The sequence below is a fragment of the Chenopodium quinoa genome, unplaced genomic scaffold (assembly GCF_001683475.1).
Source record: "Chenopodium quinoa cultivar QQ74 unplaced genomic scaffold, ASM168347v1, whole genome shotgun sequence".
NCBI classification, from domain to species: Eukaryota; Viridiplantae; Streptophyta; class Magnoliopsida; order Caryophyllales; family Amaranthaceae; genus Chenopodium; species Chenopodium quinoa.
Window position 1 is genome coordinate 2,279,215 of NW_018743196.1, and position 20,260 is coordinate 2,299,474.

General features: G+C 43.9%; 1 pseudogene; it reads right to left on the bottom strand.

The window, feature by feature from the left end:
- Positions 1 to 1,048: 1,048 nt before the first annotated feature.
- On the bottom strand, positions 1,049 to 20,260 carry LOC110732938 (annotated as a pseudogene).

Here is a 20,260-nt window from a genome sequence, read left to right on the forward strand (position 1 = left end):
ACTTAAATGAGAATGAATTCTGACCGTTAATATTATTTCGTTCCATAAGATTGTTACTTCCATTCCTTAAAATACAATAACAATGGTGTATTATTGTACTAATACTATGTAAGAAACATGCCTGGATTAATTTTTTTTCAACCAAAGAATTATGCTATGTAAGTTGGGAGGTAAGGCAAAGTATAATGGTGCATATGTGGTCTTAAGTGATAGTTTTCCAAGCTCTAGGTCTTGGGTACATCGAGTATTCTAAGGTAACTGTCGAGTACATGGGCACAACTAACTACTCGTATTAATCATCAATCAAGGTGTATAATCTTAACTCAGATTAATGAAAGACCTTTAACAAATTAAAATTCACTCACAATGCAAATATGCTATCACCCTTAATTAACATATTATTAGATTGGATTGATGACTTTCTGTACTTGAACCATGAACGTTCAATGTTTATGAAGCAATATGACCAATCTACCTCTTTATTTTCTTTGCTAGCAGCAAATACATATGTATAAACAAGATCCAGATATTGTACAGCCTAAACATGCAAATTCTAAATACAACCTTTTTTTTAAGCCATGAATTACGTACAGCAAAGAATTTCGATTTTCTGTTCTCGTTGCACCAAACAAAAAGAACACTGCGAGGCCTATCATAGTCCCACCTGAAGGCAGCATGGTGCTGGAGTCATGATGCCGCAGAACACTTTGCTCCTCCGGGAACTCATTGCCGAGCAATGTCTTATCAAAGACTAATTGCCAAAATTTGTTTGTGTGACGATGAGCACTAGGATTAATTTTTACACATGGGCATGTATGTATCCACGTCTCAGACGTTTCAAAGGTATAGAGAAAAACACGACTTTCACATACACATTTCAAGAAAATTTGTTTGCCAATTTGTTAAAATGACAGCAAACTCTCTGTGAGCACAAACGCATAATCAGGCCTTCCCTCGATACTTACATTTGTGAGTACATACACAGCCCACAGGTAGATGTCAAATGTTCCACGCGCTTATACATAAGAAAAAATTAGAGTCAGGCGACCTAGTTCCCTAGACATGAAACACGTATTTTTCTGACTGTTACCTGAGAAGGGTGAGGACATATAGGAAAATTATAACAGGGATTCAGGTGTAAGATGGCGCTAGGCTTGCTATTGTGAGGCAAGAGCGAGGCTTTTACTGGAAGTTCTGTGGATGAGGAGCCTGCTTCAGTCTTTAGCTGCTTCAGAATTCTGTGTGCTTCTCTAAGCTCATTTTTTGCGCTTTGCATTACTTTTGAACGGAGTTCAGTTGCAGGGAGACAACTGCAATTCAACAAACAGTCTATGAAATTCAAAAGGGGGGAAACAATGTTCCAGAATTCAAATAAGAACACCACTTTTACACTTAAAACCAGCAAAATTTGGAACATGCTACACCATTTACATCTGCTCACTTTCTCATCGGACATGGTTGAGGAACATGCTACACCACATGCCATAAATCTTTTTTTTATGTATATGTTTACAGTATACAAAAATTTCCTAGCATCTATATATTCTAAAGTCCTGTGCATCTCACCGAGTCACAGATCATCTAATACGGAGTATTTTAATCCTTGTCAATCTTTCAGCAATGACTAGCAAGATTTTACAAAAGCTCTACAAAACAAAATGATGTACACTGGGGGTAGGGTGAAAATGAAACAGTTAACTCTCTCAATAACAATTCGGAGAACAGGAAAAAATGAAAAAATAAAGAGTTAGCCATGAATCAATATCCTGAAAATTGGGGAAAACAGAACACTTGTACACCATTTTTGGGCCTACAAAGGTAAAAAGATGAGCAATATTGCACATTGACTGAACATGAGGTCACTTGATTCTACACTCACTGCTGAAATGATTATTGATTCATCAAATATGCAAGTCATTTTTGGTTCCTAATATGAAACTAAGACTCAGGATAAGTAACATACGTTAATGTCTTAGATTAAGCAGCGGTAGATATTGCAATTGAAATTACATTTTGACCACAATAAGCACATACATAAAGTTGGCAAAGTAAGGAGACAAGAAACCATAAAATGGCAACATATGCCTTTGAATTGGCTCGAGTGATTCAGCATGATTAAGGCCAAGTGAAACATCCATGATACCCTTTGCAACAAAAAACATCAGTGCTGCTGATTGCGGTTTTCCCAATTCCAAATAAGCCACCCCCCCCCCCCCAAGTTGTTATAGACAAAACCAACTTCATAATGATAGGGGCCAACAATGTCTTTCAGATTTACAGAGGCATTGTCCAAGTATGGAATAGCCTCACCTGCCAATCCTAGCAGAGACAATTCCTTCAGAATACTGCTGTTTTTCAGGCATTTTTAGATTGCCGTTTCTCTTCTTAAGTATCTTAACATATCTGTTTTCTGATATAGCATAGATATCTCTGTATACCCTAAATTTATCGAACTTGGTGGACATCTCCAATGCTTTCAAACGATATGACAATGCTTCCTTTAAGTTTGTGTTTCGGGTGAAAACAATGGGACCTTGCCGAAGGTCCGCTGAAACGGAGAAGGCTGGATTCGGTCCAAGTTATGTTGAGCCGAAGGTTTCCTGCACAGTAAACACACGTAAACTAGCCTCGGGGGTGTTGCCGAGGAAGGCCCCTCCGATGCTAAAGTCAGTACAATATGTAAGAAGAGGACACTATGCAAGAGAGTTTGTTGCTTGAGGCTTTAATGGAATATATCAGAATATATGAATGAACATATGAATGAATCCTTGAATGAATCTATGAATCAATCCCCTAAATGTATCAATAATGATGGCTTTTATACCTCATCATACATGGAGAGGTTGGGCCTTAGCCCAATTGGCTTGCTTTGTGGGCTGACCTTTGACTTTAGCACAATTGGAGAGTTGAACCTTGACCTTGGGCTTTTAATTGGATCATTTAATATCTAGGCCCAATTGGACTAAATTGGACCCAAACAACTTGCCCCCCAGACCCGATTTGGAAGGATGACGGGTCGGGTTTGATTTAATTCAGAAAAGGAGGGAAGTAAATGATTTAATTAATCCAAAAATTTGAATTTAAACCGTAATTAATGAGATAACAACGGTTAAGGCGGATGATTATGGAAGTTGGACGGATAATGGGCAGTTTAATCACAAGATCATGTGTTTAACGGTTACTTAGTGGAGTATTTAAGAGAAATTAAAACGCAGACTCCTCGTATCCCATTCCTGGAGATATAAACAGAGGCGCGTCATCTCTCCTCACTTATTCACCAACACAAACCCAGAATTCTCGAGAGAGAAACCAAGAACCCGCATCAAAACTTCGCAAATTCCCCGAGCATTAAGCTTAGAAACTGAGACTTGCCACTACGAACTCGTAAATCGGCAACTTTCGCTTCAGATTAAGGTAAATTCCTTTGATTTCAGTTTATTTTTCTTCAAATTCGAACTCCTTCCCCTTTTCTTTCGACTTTTTTCTTCGAAATAATCAATGGCAAGAGGAGTTAGAGGTAGAGCCCGTGCTCCAAGAAGAGCAAGGCCGATTCCCGATCCTAGGAACAGGATTGGGACCTGGAATGGACAAAGGCCAGAGTCTGACCCTGCTGAAGGGATTAGGGCGACTCCCCTTTCCTCGGCTCCTCCTCAGAGAACGGAGGAGCCGAGCGCTTCTGGACGGGATGATGAAGTTCCCGCTGTCCTTTGGGATATCCTCCCCGGGTTTTCAGAATGGGAGAATGCCGAAGTTGCTTCGGCCATGATAAAGAACCGCCCCTACCCATGGTGGGTGGAGAATGCCGATCAATATCGATTTGCCGAGCAAATTGAGTTGCATTACGGCATTTTTGAAGCTGATGGGTATTGGTGCCGAATGCCCTCGGCATCCGATAGAATCCATCGTCCACCCCCGGGGTATGTGGGGGTGTACACAAGACAACTTCAGTACGGGCTGAGGTTCCCTTTGGACGTATTCGTCCGAGACTTGCTGATCCATTACAACATCTCTCTATGTCAGTTAACTCCCACCAGCATCCGAAGGGTGATGACATACTTATGGGTCTGCAAGTTCTTCAAGTATGTGCCGAACCTGCACTGCTTCAAAAAGCTCCATCGGCTAGTGCCAAATATTCAAAGTGGGCACGGAAGCCATGGTTCTGGGTGGTACCGGATTGAGTCCCGGCCCCAATACCTAACCATGTGGCCAAACGACTCTTCAGACAAGGACTGGAGAGGTCAATGGATTTGGGTTAGGGCACCCACAGATCCGGGCCACCCTTGCGTCTTCAGCGCTCCCCGGTACCTCGCTGAGCCTGATCCCGAAATGGGAAGTCTAGGTCCCCCCGCAGATAACGGGGCGGATCCGAACCTTAATCAGCAACATATCTTCGGCAAGCTGCCGAACCGGGGGGTCAGTGGCCGAATGCAGCATATCCCGGAGACTTGGCTCCCCGATACGCATTACGTTTTCCAAGAGAACATGCTAGCAGCTGTTGGCCTCAGCCGAAAGTTTAAGGATGGTAAGCTTCTTCGGCTGGGGCCGAGGCTTTTTAACTATCTCTTTTTCTTCTCTCGCTTCGCTTTTTTATGCTGTGCCAACCTATCTGAACTAACCTTTCCCCTTTCCTTTTTCAGAGCGGGACGAGACCAACGTTGGCATTAACTACGCTCGTCTTGGTGTCAACCGAGAACGAGTTGTAACTGAACGGGCCCCGTCTATCACTGAGCCGAGGCATAGGGAAGTTCATCTAGACTCTTCCCACTTCCAAATTGAGGCTGTTGCACTGTATCAGAGGCAGAAGCCTTGGTGGAAGAAGAGAGACCCCTGGTTTCAGCTGCTGGACGAAGAAGCTGAAGCTGCCCGTACAGCCGAAGAGGTTGCACGGGTTCTCGAAGCTTGCGAAGGAGGAGAAGGGTCCTCCAGAGCTGCTGAAGCAGAAGCTGCAGCTAGAGCAGCTGAAGAAGACGAGTCTTTGCTGAAGACCTCGGTGAGCTTTCAGACTTAACTTTGTCTTTCTTTTTTCTTTTTTCTTTTTTCTTTTTTTTTTTTTTTTTTTTTTTTACTCACATTCTTCCTCCCCCCTGTCTGTTACAGTCTGAAGAGAGTAACAGTCATAGAGAAGGGAAAGCTCCTGTTCGTCCCGAAAACCAAATACAAGGAGAGTCTTCAGACTCAGATATGGACGAGCAGCCCCTTCAGAAAAGGCGCCGAAGGATGGCCATCATCGGCCCTCATGACTTTCAGCGGAGGCCGATGACCATCGGCGTTGCAATAAGGGAACCCGAGGAAGGCAATGGATCGCCGAGGGTTCCCCGGCCACCACCCCAATCACCTCAAAAGACCCCTCCGCCACCTCCTGAGATGGATGTGGATCAGAGAACTCCCGAATCTAAGGGAGCGGTCCAAGAATCAATTAAGGAGAGTGCTGCTGAGCACGAAAACAAGGATGCCGTGATGTCCAGTGCTGAGGGCTTCACGGCAGACATCGCAAGAGAGGTTGAGGCTTTCTTCCTCACCCCTGAAGAAGAGGAGGTCATAGTAATTGACTCCTCTGAGAAGGATGATGCTGAGCCATCCAAAGCTAATCAAGCTCCATCGTCATCCTTCCCTTCCTTCCAGACTCTGCAATCTGGAGAAATGGGTTTCTCGGCCCCCCGAATTCCAATCCCAGACCACATCTGGGACCTCATATGGGGTCAGAACCGAGAAGGAGCTGCAGCCTACTTCGGCGATTTTGCTGGCATGTCCGAAGTAGATAGGGCAAGGATCTGGTCGCTGAAGGCTACTGCTGGGATGGGCGAATCCAGCAGATCAGTTCCTGACCCAGCCAGGTCTAACCAACTGCTGATGATGCAGGTAATTTTCCTTGTCTTCATTTCCTCTGAAATTCAGCTCTATTTTTATTATTATAAATATATATTTTTTTTTATTTATTATTTATTTTTTTTTTTTGTCTTCCTGTTTTCAGTTCGTGCACAATCAGACTCTCACTATAGAGCTGATAGATACCCTACAAGATAGGGTAGACGCTGCTGTGCACGACAAGAAGGTAGCTGAAGAGGAATTAAAGCTTGCTAAGCTGAAGCAAGCAGCAGCTGAAGAGAAGCAGCAGAAGGGTGAGGAGTACGAGAAAAGAGCTGCTGAAGCCCTCAAAACCTTCTGCGACGCTATGGAGAAGGAAGTTTTTCCTCCACTGATGGAAGGGGAAAAATTCCTCCAGGAGCATATGGGAGTGGACGTCTCCAAATTCAAGGCTGCTGTTGAGAGCCGTATTCAGGAAGGAGCTGCTGCACAAGCTGAAGTGCAGCAACGTCTAGAAGCTCTTGAAGCCAGCCGAATGGCTGCTGAAGAGCTGCTCCAGGCCAAAGATGTCCAACTCTCAGAGGCTGCTGCTGCTGCCGAAGCTCAGAGAGCGAAACTCCATGAGGCTGAGGATCAACTGATGACCAAAAAAGTTGAAGTGGCCCAGGCTCAGACAAAGGCTTCCCAAGTTCAGCAGGAGCTGAATGAGCTGAAAGGTTCCTCCTCCAAGCTCGCTGATGAGCTGAAGAAATCCAAGGAAGACTTGGAGGAGACCCAGAAGAAGCTGGCTGATGCTGAGGCTCTACTCAAAGTCCGTGTCTATACCCAAGAGGAATATGAGATGGGTTTCAGAAACGGGTTCAGAGTATGCCGAAGAGTCTGCCTTCATGCTGAACCGAAGCTGGACTGGTCTAAATGTGCTGAATGGGTCCAGAATCCCGAAGACCCTCATATGAAGTATGCAACTCCAGTCGAAGCTGAAATTCTTAAGGCTGAGGAAGCCGAAGAGGAAGCTGCGAGAATGGAGTTGGAAGCTGAGCAGAGGGAAAGGGAGGCTCGGCAGAGTGCAAAGCCCGCTTCTTCTACTGCTGGGGCTGAGGCCACCATGGGGCTCAACGCTGATCAGTCTGATCCTCAGGCTGAAGCATAGGAACTCGGGCAGTCGTCTTCAGAATCTTGCGGTTCATCATGCGCTTAACTTTAGACTTGCCGCTTTCTGAATTTTTTGCCTTGTTTTTTGCTTCAGCTTGCCTTGTCGTACAACAGTTTATTTTTTTGCTTATGTACATATTTCGGCAGCTGTTATTTTCCGCTTGTGGGCGGCTGCCGATACAGTTTAATTGAACTTGTAGCTCAATTTCTGAGCATGAATTGTTAATCTGATGCTCTTTTCTTCAGTTGCTTTGTTTTTGAATGCTTTACTGTTTCTGTTTCTTCAATTCTGCCGAACATACTTCAATTCTGCTTTCTGTTTCTTCAATTCTGCCGAACATACTTCAATTCTTCCGAACATACTTGCACTGAGAGTGCTTCTTGCCCCCCCCAGAAATTGAAGTATGACTTCAGCTGAATAAGCAATTTCTTCACTTCTTCAAAATGGGTATCCGAAACACAGGGCCAACTGAAGGCAATGCTTCTGGGATACAACTCTTACTGAAGATTGACTTCATCTGAAAGTTGGATATCCGAAACACAGGGCCAACTGAAGGCAATGCTTCGGATATTAGCTTTCTGGGATACAAGGCTCAGTTAAGGCAATATCCCAGAATTGTCCCTGGACTCATGTCTTTGGAGAACAAGTCTTACTGAAGTTTGACTTCAGCTGAAAGACCAGTGTTCTTTAAGAAGACGCATATCCGAAACACAGGGCCAACTGAAGGCAATGTTTCGAATAATGGCTTTCTGGGATACAAGGCTCAGTTAAGGCAATATCCCAGAATTGTCCATGGACTAATGTCTTTGGAGAACAAGTCTTACTGAAGTTTGACTTCAGCTGAAAGACCAGTGTTCTTTAAAAAGACGAGTTTTGTCAGCCATTTGAAACCCAGTTACCCGAAGGCGAAGGTTTCAGACGAGGCTGATTAAACAATTTTCAACTGTTGCTGTTATCCTTGATTTTCTGTCTATCTTTGAAAAATGGATACCCGAAACACAGGGCCAACTTAAGGCAATGTTTCGGATAATGGCTCTCTAGGATACAAGGCTCAGTTAAGGCAATATCCCAGAATTGTCCATGGACTCATGTCTTTGGAGAACAAGTCTTACTGAAGTTTGACTTCAGCTGAAAGACCAGTGTTCTTTAAAAAGACGAGTTTTGTCAGCAATCTGAAACCCAGTTACCCGAAGGCGAAGGTTTCAGACGAGGCTGAATAAAAACCCTTAAAGAGTAGATAGAACAAAGAAAATTTTGAAAGGATAAAAAGTTGTAAACGTTTATATAAATGGCGGCTCCAAGGCCTTTCATTAGTTCAAAAATGTACTTACAAAGATTGTTCTGCCCCGAAGGGTTTACACATGGTATTTTTTCAGTACATCAGCGTTCCAGTGATTTTTCAACTCAGTTCCATCCAACTGCCGAAGTCGGTATGTCCCTGGCTGAAGCTCATCATAAATTTCATAAGGTCCTTCCCATGCAGCTGAGAGTTTCCCATGGATTCGGCCTTTCTGAACTGCAGCAGCATTCCGAAGGACAAGGTCTCCAATTTTGAGAGGCCTTGCATGGACCCTTCGGTTATAAAATTTACTGATTCTCTGCTTATAGGCGGCCATTCTGTCTCGGGCTGAGTCTCTTACTTCGTCGAGGAAATCGAGAGATTCCCTCATCAGTCGCTCATTCTCAGCCGAGAAGTGGTGCACTCGAAGGCTCTCAGAGCCAATTTCCACTGGAAGGACGGCTTCGGCACCATACACCAGTTCAAAAGGTGAGTGGCCCGTTGCCTGTTTTTCAGTTGTCCGAAGGGACCAAAGGGTTCCAGGGAGCTCCTCTAGCCATTTGGACTTTTGATCTTCCACCCTCTTCTTGAGGGCATTTAAGATCTGTTTATTTGCAGCTTCGGCTTGTCCGTTACTTTGCGGGTGGCATACCGCTGAATATGCCAGTTTTATGCCGAACTGATCTGTATACCGCTTCAGCGGCAAGTTATCGAATTGCCTCCCATGATCGAAGACAAATACTCTCGGGATGCCAAATCGAGTGATGATATTCTGCCAGATAAATTTTCTGACAGTTTGCTCTGTAATGTTCGAGGCTGCTTCGGCCTCGATCCATTTACTGAAGTAGTCGACACCAACTATCAGCCATTTTTTCTGGTACACAGCCTCTGGAAATGGTCCCAGTATATCCAGTCCCCATTGGGCAAACGGGAGTGGATTAAGGATCGGCTGAAGATCCCTTGCTGGCTGATGGATAACTGGAGCGTATTTTTGACATTTTTCGCATTTCCGAACCAGCTCCTTAGCATCTGCGATCATGGTGGGCCAGTAATATCCAGCCCTCAATGCCTTGTGGGCTAAGGTTCTTCCCCCAATGTGGTTCCCACAGATGCCGAGGTGAATCTCCCGTAGGATATAATCTGCATCTGTTGGTCCCACGCATTTCAGCAATGGGGCTGAGAAGGACTTTTTCAGAAGTTCCCCCCTGAAGACAATGAACCTAGAGCTGGTTCTCTTCATCTTGGAGGCCAAAGCTTTATCTTCAGGAGTTTCTCCCCGAAGCTTGAAAGCTAGGATGGGGTCCATCCAACTAGGCTCTGGGTCAGCGCAGCACACTTCAGGTGCTTCGTCGACACTTCTCTCTCGACGCACTTCTACATATACAGATCTGTTCAGCTCGGTAAAAGATGAACTAGCAAGTTTGGAGAGTGCATCGGCTTGAGTATTCTGACCCCTTGGGATCAGCTGAACCTCAAAAGTTTTCAGCTCTGCAATGACTGATTTGATCTTGGCAAGATAAGCTATCATGGAGGGCTCTTTGGCCTCGTAGCTGCCACTGATCTGATATGCAACTAGCTGAGAGTCTGTTTTTAAGCAGACATGATCGGCTTCCAGGGAGATGCACAATTCTAGGCCGGCGATTGCTGCCTCATACTCGGCTTCATTGTTCGAGGCCTTAAAAGAAAACTTTAGTGCATACTCAAAGGATTTGCCTTCGGGAGAAGTTATCACTACTCCTGCCCTGAACCGTTTTCGGTGGAAGATCCATCCGTAAACACGGTCCAAACTTTCTTTTCACTGTCTAGCGCTTCTTGGTATGAGCATTCGGACAGGAAATCCGCTAGAGCTTGAGCCTTAATGGCAGCCCTCGGACGGTAGCTGATGCTGAATTCGGTGAGCTCAAAAGCCCACTTGGCTAGCCTACCAGATTTTTCAACCTTGCCGAGAACTTTTTCCAACGGCTGATCAGTTAAGACCACTATCTGATGGCAATCAAAATAGGGCCTCAGCTTCCGAGCAGCTACTACTACTGCGAAAGCAACTTTCTCGAGTAGTGGATAGCGATTCTCAGCATCCGTCAGTGTATGACTGACGAAGTAGATCGGTTGCTGACTTTTACTCTCTTCCTTCAGCAATACTGCGCTGATAGTGGCAGGGCTAACGGCCACATATAGGTATAAAGTTTCTCCTTCAGTTGGGCTAGCCAGCGTTGGGAGTTCAGCCAGATGCTCCCGAAGCTGTTTAAAGGCGTCTTTTTGCTCTTCCTCCCAAACGAGCTCTTTTGTTTTCGGGAGTTTCAGGGCTTTGAAGAAAGGTAACCCCTTATTCGAAGCTCTGGAAATGAACCTCGAGAGGGCTGCCATTCTTCCGGTGAGCCGCTGAACATCCCGCTTCGTTTTCGGCTCAGGAAGGTCGAGTGCCGCTTTGACTTTAGAGGGATTGGCATCAATCCCCCTTTTGCTGACCATGAACCCAAGGAATTTCCCTGACTTCACGCCGAAGACACACTTCTTCGGATTCAGCTTCATTTGATGTTTTCTCAAGGTGGCGAAAGTTTCAGCCAGGTCCTTTACATGGTCCTCTAGTTTTTTTGCTTTTGACGATCGAATCGTCAACATAGACTTCCATGTTTCGGCCCTTTTGATCGGCGAAAACTTGATCCACCAGCCTTTGATAGGTTGCCCCCGCATTTTTCAATCCGAAGGGCATCATTTTGTAATTGTACACCCCAGCGTTCGTGACGAATGCTGTCTTTGCTCGATCGTCGGGGTGCATAAAGATCTGATGATACCCCGAGAATGCGTCCATGAAACTAAGCTAGGCATGGCCACTTGTCGAATCGACTAGCTGATCGATCCTCGGCAAGGGATAGAAATCCTTTGTACAAGCCTTATTTAGGTCCGTGAAGTCAACGCACATCCTCCAGGTACCATTGGGCTTCTGAACCATCACCACATTTGCCAGCCATTCTGGATATTGGCAAGGTTTGATGAATCCTGCCTCCAATAATTTTTTGACCTCGGCTGCGATGTCTCGGTTCTTATTGGCGGAGTAATTCCGCTTCTTTTGCTTAACTGGTCGACACGTCGGGTCAACATTAAGCTTATGGGAGATGAGGTCTGAACTTATCCCGGGCATATCAGCTGCCGAGAAAGCAAACACATCTCTGTTGTCCCGAAGGAGCTGAATAAGTTCACAACGGGTGTTCGGATCAAGGTCCATCCCGATTGTTACACATTTCTCACCGTCTCCTTCGGCCAACTCAACTGTTTCAGTCTGTTGGTCCATGTCCATTGCCGATGGACTGGACTCTTCAGAATCTGGCCTGCTGCCAATGTCAGCAGGTGTCCCAGTCTTTTTGTTCTTCGGCTGGCTCTCTGAGTCTTGCGGCTCAGCTGAAGAGCTAGCCTTTTCCCTTTCGGGCCCTTTTTCTCTGGGCACAGATCCTTGGGCCGAAGCACTTAGGCCTTTTGGCTTTTTTGTGCTTGGCTCTCTTACTTTTTCTTTCTCCTCCTCATCCTTGTCGTCATCTGGGCGACTACTGGATGGCTTGAGGTAGTTGCACCTTCGGGCGTCCTTTTGGTTGCCCTGTATCCTTTCGGGGAAGCCGGCGTCTGAGACGTAAATCATCAGCTGATGATAAGTTGAGACGACCCCTTGGATCTCGTGAATTATGGGTCTCCCCAAAATCACGTTGTACACTGAAGGAGCGTCGATGACCAAAAATTCAATCATGACGTTCCGGGCAGCCTCATCGCAACCGATGGTGACAGGAAGTGTCACCTTCCCATCTGGATAAGTTGAAGCCCCATTGAACCCGGATACCGGATAAGGTACCGGCGTAAGGTGCTTGGGCTTCAGCTTAATTTGATTGTAGGCCTTTCGGAACAGAATGTTTGCTCCACTGCCACCGTCAACAAGGACCTTACTGACGTCGTGGTTGGCCACCGTGGCGATGATCACCAACGGATCCTCGTGAGGGAACGTAATCCCCCGGCAGTCGGCGGCTGTGAACGTCATGTTCGGCACCGGCGACTGGGGAGATTGAATGTCAGCGTTGTTCACCTGGTGAGTCAAACCTCTAAGGTGGCGCTTGTGCTCCCTCCGAGAGTATATTCCTCCCGAGATAACATTGATCGGAGGGAATTTCCCCTCCGGCTTTTTACTGTTTTTCCGGGGAAGTCGAGGTCCTGCCGAGGGTCCTTTGCTGACCTCTCGGATTCTTTTTTCTCGCGGTGATCCGCGATGTATTTTTTCAAGTATCCCTTCCGGACCATGTCCTCTATCTGGTCCTTCAGTTGGATACACTCCTCAGTGTTGTGTCCCGAAGACTCGTGGAACTCGCACCACTGATTTTTATTTTTTCGCTGATACCACTCTGGGAGTGGTCTCGGCTTTCGGTAACTCTGCTCCTCCTTCGTCACGCTGTAAATTTTGGCGCGTGGAAGAGAGAGCGGAGTGTAGGACTCGTATCTGCCTGTGTATGAGGCAGATCTTTCCTTCTTTGGGTCGATGGCCAAAGATTGCTCCGGGGCCTTTGACTTTCCCTTTGCCTTATGGCCTTGGCCTTCAGACAAGGGTATTTGTCTCTGTTTCCCTCCCCCGAATTGAGGTTGGGTTTTCGCTTTGTTCCATTCTTCGGCTCGGATGAACTTATCCGAAGCATTAAGAGCTTCCTCCAAGGTCTGCGGGGTATGCATGACCATGAAGTCTAGGAACTTTCCGGGCTGAAGGCCATTCTGCATTGCAAAAACGGCTAGCCCCTGGTCCAGCTGGGAGACGCTTGATGACTCGTTACTGAAACGGGTCAGGTAGTCTCGGAGGCTTTCGGTTTCCCCCTGTTGCAGACTCATGAGCTCTGCGGTAGTCTTCTCTCGGCGGTTTGCCGTGGAAAACTTGCTCCTGAACTTGGAGGACAGATCATCCCACCCTGTTATGGAGCCTTGCCTTACTCCTTTGGAGATCCACGCTTGCGCGACCCCCTTGAGAGTGGTTGGGAAATATTTGCACCAAGTCGCCTCGGATCTGGGGCAAAGATGCATATGACTCTCATACGAGGCCACGTGATCCTTCGGATCCGTGGTCCCGTCATATGTGATGTGCGACGGTATTTTAACCGTGGGTACGCGCTCTTCCAGTATCCATTGCTCGAATGGTGAACTGGCGGGTAACATAACGGCCTTGCCCTTGTTCCTGGCCGAAGGGACCGCGCTCCGCCCTCTTAGAGAGGTAGGAGTGGTTTTCGTCCCTGGCTGGTAAGTCTGGGCCTCGGCTGCAGGGAACGAGAGGCGACTGTGCACGCTCGGTTCCTTGCTGCCGAGTCGGTCAAGGACACTTCTGCGAACAGTCTCAGGTTCTCGGTGAGTAGATTCTGGCCGAGAAGCTGAGCTGCTGCTCTTATGCGCTTCTGGTCTTGAGGATGAGGATCCTTTTAAAAATTGAGGGTTCTTTTTCCTCTGTTTTTCATTTTTCCAGGAATCCTCCTCCCACTCTTCCAGTTCCCGGAAGGAAGGAAGCTTCCCACCATCATGGTCTAACTTCCTCCGCTGATGCCGGGTATGCGGAGGAGTTCGATCACGAGGTGGTGGCATATTTTGTGCCCTCATCGCCTCCATGAGTACTGCCAGCGCTCTTGCCACCTCTTCCGAGCTGGGCCCCGTCAAAGGGGTCCTCGGCCGAGTGTGGGAATGAGGGCGTGCAGCCGATGGTTGGCTTTGGGACACTGAATGTGTCCTATGATCGAACTCATCCCTGCTAGACCGAGAGTGACTCGGCCTATAATGAGAGTCATGAATTACGGGAGATAGGGAATCCTCCTTGTATGATCCTCCCCCCGAGCCGGCACCCTTGGGAGAGTTCCGGTCCGGCGAGGGTGATGGTGTAGGGGTTTTAGGCTTTTCGCCCGCTCCTTGACGGAGGCTTTTGCTCTTGCGGTTCTTAGCCATTGCTGCTAAGATAATTGCAAGATGATCTTGGTTAGGAATTTGGCTTAAAGATTTTTGAAAGTCGTCCCCACAGACGGCGCCAAATTGTTTTGGGTGAAAACAATGGGACCTTGCCGAAGGTCCGCTGAAACGGAGAAGGCTGGATTCGGTCCAAGTTATGTTGAGCCGAAGGTTTCCTGCACAGTAAACACACGTAAACTAGCCTCGGGGGTGTTGCCGAGGAAGGCCCCTCCGATGCTAAAGTCAGTACAATATGTAAGAAGAGGACACTATGCAAGAGAGTTTGTTGCTTGAGGCTTTAATGGAATATATCAGAATATATGAATGAACATATGAATGAATCCTTGAATGAATCTATGAATCAATCCCCTAAATGTATCAATAATGATGGCTTTTATACCTCATCATACATGGAGAGGTTGGGCCTTAGCCCAATTGGCTTGCTTTGTGGGCTGACCTTTGACTTTAGCACAATTGGAGAGTTGAACCTTGACCTTGGGCTTTTAATTGGATCATTTAATATCTAGGCCCAATTGGACTAAATTGGACCCAAACAGTTTGAATTCTCAACACACACACTCGTGCCAAAGTCCCTATAAAACATAGCAAGTTCATCCATTTCTTCTATTAAAAGACCTTCCCACCTCCCTTCATTATCACATAATTCTTCAAAATAATATTTATCAAAAGTAAAAGGTTTACAGCTTATTGTGACATTTCCTTTTTAGGGACATAAATTGATCGAGCATGATAAAAATCAAAGAAATCAATCATAAATAATTAAGCAAAGAACAAATTGTAGTTACAGCAAATAACCTCGATGAAAACCCTAACATCAAAATAATAATCACTTCCGACATTGCTCACGGAAATCGCTTCAATCAATTTCCGGGGCGGCGCAAGGGGTGGGGGTGGGGTGGTCAATTGGTCGTTCAGGCCATAGGTTGGACGAGGCTGGGGTTGTGTTTTTTCTTTTTTTATTATTTTTTTATTTTTTACAAAAAATGAAATATACCTGTTAAATAGCAACACGTGGCAACTAACCTAGAAAAACAGGTTACCAAAATAATCCAACTGCTTGAGGATTGTTAGAAAAAGAATAGGGTGAAATGTGGGAATGTTTTGGAATAATTGAAAAGTGGGATTATTAAGAGAAGATAGAGCAAAAGTGGGTTATTGGTTGCCTAAAAAAAAAAAAAAGTTATTAGTTTTCATTTTTCCTTAATGATATTGAAAAACGAATTTAACAAAATCTAATAAGAATCAATTGAGGAAGGACTAAGGGTCTGTTCTCATTGACTGAACTCAGCTAAACTGAACTGAATTGAACTGAACTGAGCTGAGTTGAACTGAACTGAAATGAATATTTTACAAGAGAAGGAAATTAGGAGCTGAACTGAACTGAGCTGAACTGAACTGAATTTCAACGTAAGAGAATAGGCCCTAAGAATCCAAATACAGAGTACATGAATACTTTCGTCAAAAAAATAAAATAAATAAATACTCGTATAGCAATTCAGCACATTTTCTACTCGTTGTCTCATACAACTTTTTGAGTGGTTCCGTCGTCGCTTCGCAATTTTGAGAGAACGTAAATTCTTGTGCTGATGTCGTAACCAAATCGAAGCAATAATCAATCATAGCCCCGCATAATTAAGGAACAAATTAAACTCAAATAAAACCTTGTCTTTCGAAAGAGTCCGAAAAACCTTGTCTTTCGAAGGAGATATAAAAAAAACTTTATCTTTCGTAGGAGATAAACTTTTTCTTTCGACGGAGACATTATTATAATCTAAGGAAAAAAAAAAGCTTAAAAGAAAATAATGATTGGGGATTTCCACCTATGAAATCTGATGGAAACCCCTTCAAAATTGACAATAGAGGCTAGAGTTTTTCATACGCGGAATTTTAGATCAAATAGTAAAAACTATTCGTATTAAAATCTAAAGGAAGTAGGGTCGGTGGAAAAACAAATAAAGTATGATAGTTGAGAGGAGAGAATATGAAAATATTAAAGTATGATAGTTAGAGGTCTACTATTAGAGGAAAAAATTACTCGCAATAAATAGATGAAAGGTTTCCAAAAAAGAAAATAGAACAAATAATAAAATACGACCGCAAAGGGAGAGTGGAGCAAATAATAAAATACGGAGGGAGTATTCGAAATTCAAGACCGGAGATTGGAACTAGTTAATTAAGGATCGGGACTGATAAGACCTAACTTGACCGATTTGGACCAATTTTAGAAAAAAAATAAAAAAAGAAAGAAAATACTCCTTATACTTCTATTTTTATATAAAAAAAATAAAGGAAAAATTAAATGTTTAATGTCATTCTTATTCCATGACAATGTACGTGGTATAATTTTATATCATTGGTGTGGTTGCTCACTTGCTATTAAAGAGCAAGTGAATAACATCATGAATGACTGAATGTACAAGGTATGTAGTTGAACCAATATGACCAAAATACCTCTAAATTTATTAATAGCTAGCAGCAATTGCATACTTACAAACAAGATAAGGATTTTGAGCAACCTAGAATGCAAGTTTTTCTTTGTACATTTCTAGAAAGAGAGGCAAGGTCAATTCTAAATGCAACCTTTTTCTTTTTTTTTTTTTTCTAAGACATGAATTATGTACAACAAAGAATTTCGATCTTCTGTTCTCCTTGTACCAAACAAAAAGGAGAAAATAGCCCTAAGATTATGTACCAAAAAGACCCAAGAAATGAAAAAAAAAAAAAAAAAAAAAAAAAAAAACGATTCCGTGTAGGGGATCAAGAATTAGTTCACTTGATAAGTTGATATGTATCAGGGCTAAGTCTCTAGAATCTATATTTATGGTAGGCGATTCTGAAGGTTTATAGACATCATCAAAATGGAGCTTAAAATCGCCACCACTAGTACCAAATTCAACAGGATCAGTTGTTCGAGACAACCGGTGGTAGTTGCCCCAATCCAATGGTTGTTCGTGCTCATCTATGCTCCTCTCTGAGTGGCTTCCGTAGTAATCACTGGCATTGTGACGATTAAATTCAGGAGGCTCGAGAAAGCTGGCTTGTTGGGGCCTGCCATTGTATCTGAACAGCGGAGGCTCAAGAAAGCTGCCTTGTTGGATCCACCATGGTGTTGAAACTCAGGAGGCTCAAGAAAGCTTGCTTGTTGATGCTCTGCACTGCTAGGCCCACCACGGTCCCACCAGTGGCTCCTAGCAGATGGCAGCATAGTGCTTGAGTCGTGATGCCGCAGAACACTTTCCTCCTCCGGGAAGACTGGAGATGATGTGGAAGCTTCTAGATGGCTCTTTGACCGATTCTCAAAGAAATTAGGCCAACTTTCTCCATGATTGGCTTCAATGTTTAAGGATGGCTTCCAGAATTCTTTGCTTTGATCATTATCAATGTCCATAGAAACTGATGGGATGTCATTAGTACCAATAACATGACGAGCCCCGGACACATAAAACCAATCGAGAAGGTAAGGGTGAGTTTTAGGATCAGTTTCGATAAGCCACAGAGAGCCCAAATGATAACCCGGTGCAGGACTGTTGTAAGGCGATTCTCTTCTGAAGTAGCTGTTTCTGGAGTTCTGATCTATCAAACTTGGACTCTGTTGCCACCTTCTGGGTGGTGAATGCCCACATCCAGGATTAGGCCTTCTCAACTTTTCATTCCGGAATGCTCTGAGAGTGGTTAGAAACTGCATCCCTTGAGCATCTGATTGCCAATAGGGATAGCTGGTTTGAAAGCTGTAAAACAGAAAAGACAGCTTAAATACGTTAACAACATCAACAACACAAAAGTAGCATGAAAATGAGTGCAAGTCGAGGAAAACTCGTGCCTCAGAAAAGATTTTTCCATCTTTCCTTGGGAGCTCCTCAGGGTGGGAATTGAATTGTATGGAGAAGCATAATTGCCGTTGCCATGCTTTTGAAAGTCAAAGGCACTAAAGCTGCAAGAAGAATGAGATACACTGGGTAAAACAGGAGGTAGCATTTCACAAAAGGTCAAACGAAACATAAGCTGTTGATACACAAACCTGCAAACATCACCAACTCCATCTATGTATACCGTAAATTCAGAGATGAACTGCAGAATGTCATCAACTTTCTGCAATAAAGACACAGCATAAAACTTAAAGTCATTCAAACCAAGTAAGAAATGAGTGATTTAATTTAAATGAAAAATTAATAACCTTTGGCACAACATATATGAGCAGATAAGGAGTTAAAAATATAGAGGCCATCTCCTCCAGCCACGTCATTGCTGTATACTGCAAAAATACATAATTTATTAAGCATTTGTAGCCCCATGCTATTTAGTTAGCCAAAGATTAAACAACTAAAACAGCATCAGGTTTCCAGCCTATGAAATTACCTGAAATAAAGTTTCAAACTCCATCCTGACCATCTCTGTATTTTCTTTACCACGCCATCTCTTTGGCATGTGATGAGTGTGCTGAACCACCAAGGACATTGTGCCCTCGGGGTCAAGAACTAGAAGCTCATCTGTCACAGCATCCCGGCTGATATGCGTAATTGCTCCAAATACAGCAACATACCAAAACAAATTACGGCCAAATATCTTCAAGAATTACAACAAAAAGGCATTATAATAGATTGTCAGCCACTGTATCAACATACATAGGGTCCATTTTCTGTGGTGAATTCAAAAGGTACAAAAAAAGAAGAAGAAATTACATGGCCCTCCAGCAAAGATTCATCCAGCAAAGCAATAATGATCAGCACCGCCGCAAAGCCTCCAGATATGAATGAGATGAATTTAGCAACAACTGAAATTATGGGAGATGGAAATTGTTTCAAGTAATCTGAAGCATGTATGACACTGCTGTTTATGCGGTGTCTAAAGAAGTGTTCCACCTACAATGCAGGGGGATAAAAAGTCAATGACAACATCAAGGAATAGGGGTACAGAAAATTTTATGGGCACATCATCTTAACACTATGCAGAACATTTCGGGTGTTGGATAAAACATTATTTTACATTTCACAATACTCATCAGTTTCTAAATCACCTTGATGCAGCTAGGGCATTGGAGTCAATCAACTTTCTAATACACCTTTTGTCTATACCTAAATAATTTACATTTGATCTCCAAATATGTTAGCACCATAATATTACAACCCCCAACCCTACCCATTCCTTGAAACAAAATGAAAAATATAGTTGATGGCTAATTCATACATGATGAACAGAAATAAGTTTAAGAACAGGTTCTCATATCTCAATCGTTCAACGGCTACACAAAGGGTGTTTGTTTTCTACATAGTTCAGTATGGCATCTTGAGATTTCACTACTTAATCACAGATTTCTAAATTATCGGAAGAGCTTAAAAACTCCTAAGCGGACGATTCACAGTCCTTAAGTCATTAAACTGTAAAACCACCAAGCAAGCAACCTCCATGTCACTAGCATAGTTGAATGTAGCAACTGCAAGTTGATATAAGCTCCTAAACAGTAATCCCTTCTAGTGTGATTAACACTGCCTAGTGCCTACAGACACTACAGACAGAAGCTCATTAATTCTATTTTCAAACTAAACTCACAAGAGCTCCTACAGGTATAATCTCAATACTCCTATTGCTACCAATGAGCCAGCCATGACAAACAGAATGTAATTTTGGCGTATATTAAACGCAACTGAAAAGCAATACACTGAATGTTATGTCCTCACGCGGCACTACAATAATTGAACTCTTGGAAGTGGCAGACATGAATATGTCAAACTTTTGTACATTATCACAGGCTCGTAGTCTCTTCAGCTTTTTTGCGTCTACTTACATTACCATTTTCCCCTCATTTTAGAAAGCACATATCACTTCCAATACCCCTCCCATATTCTAAACTTAATAATTGTGTCAACTTTAAAAAAAATGTGAGGCACGAAACTCATTCGAATTAAGCCAACTAGGATATATTTAGGCCACCCTAGTACGCAACAATCCTTGCATGAATATATCAGCAAGCTAGATTCCATATTGCCATCATAGCCCAACCAACCACCAACACAATAGGACTGGCCACTTCCTGACAAAAATATCTTTAACAGAACCAT